Here is a 446-nt window from a genome sequence, read left to right as displayed (position 1 = left end):
TCATTGAAATTATTTAATAAAAAAGTTCAAAAAGAAAAACAAAATAAAAAATTTTCATCTTAAAAAAAATAAAGAAAAGCAGGGCTGGTGAAATTTCATCTTATATGCTTTGGGTATATTGTCAGGAAGAACCAGTCCTTGAAAACAGACATCATGCTAGGGAAGGAGTAGGTTAGATAAAGAGAGAGAAATCCTAAACAAGATGGATGTGGAAGGCCAAAATCAAGCGGATGTTATAGGATAGGGGCAAGGTCCTATCTGTTCATCACACGATTGCTGAGTTATTGTGACTTTTATGGCACCTGGCAAACAACCACCACTTGAAGAATAGAACCAAAAAATTGAAAAAGAGAAAACTTTTCTCTTTCATGTACTTGGAATCCAAGCCATTGTTGCCTGAAAATAGGAATCATTGATACTGTCAAGTTGCAGAAGGACATTTAGCC

Source organism: Elephantulus edwardii, unplaced genomic scaffold (assembly GCF_000299155.1).
Source record: "Elephantulus edwardii isolate Elephantulus edwardi_28Jun2011 unplaced genomic scaffold, EleEdw1.0 scaffold00107, whole genome shotgun sequence".
NCBI classification, from domain to species: Eukaryota; Metazoa; Chordata; class Mammalia; order Macroscelidea; family Macroscelididae; genus Elephantulus; species Elephantulus edwardii.
Note: the sequence above shows the minus strand (reverse complement) of the source record.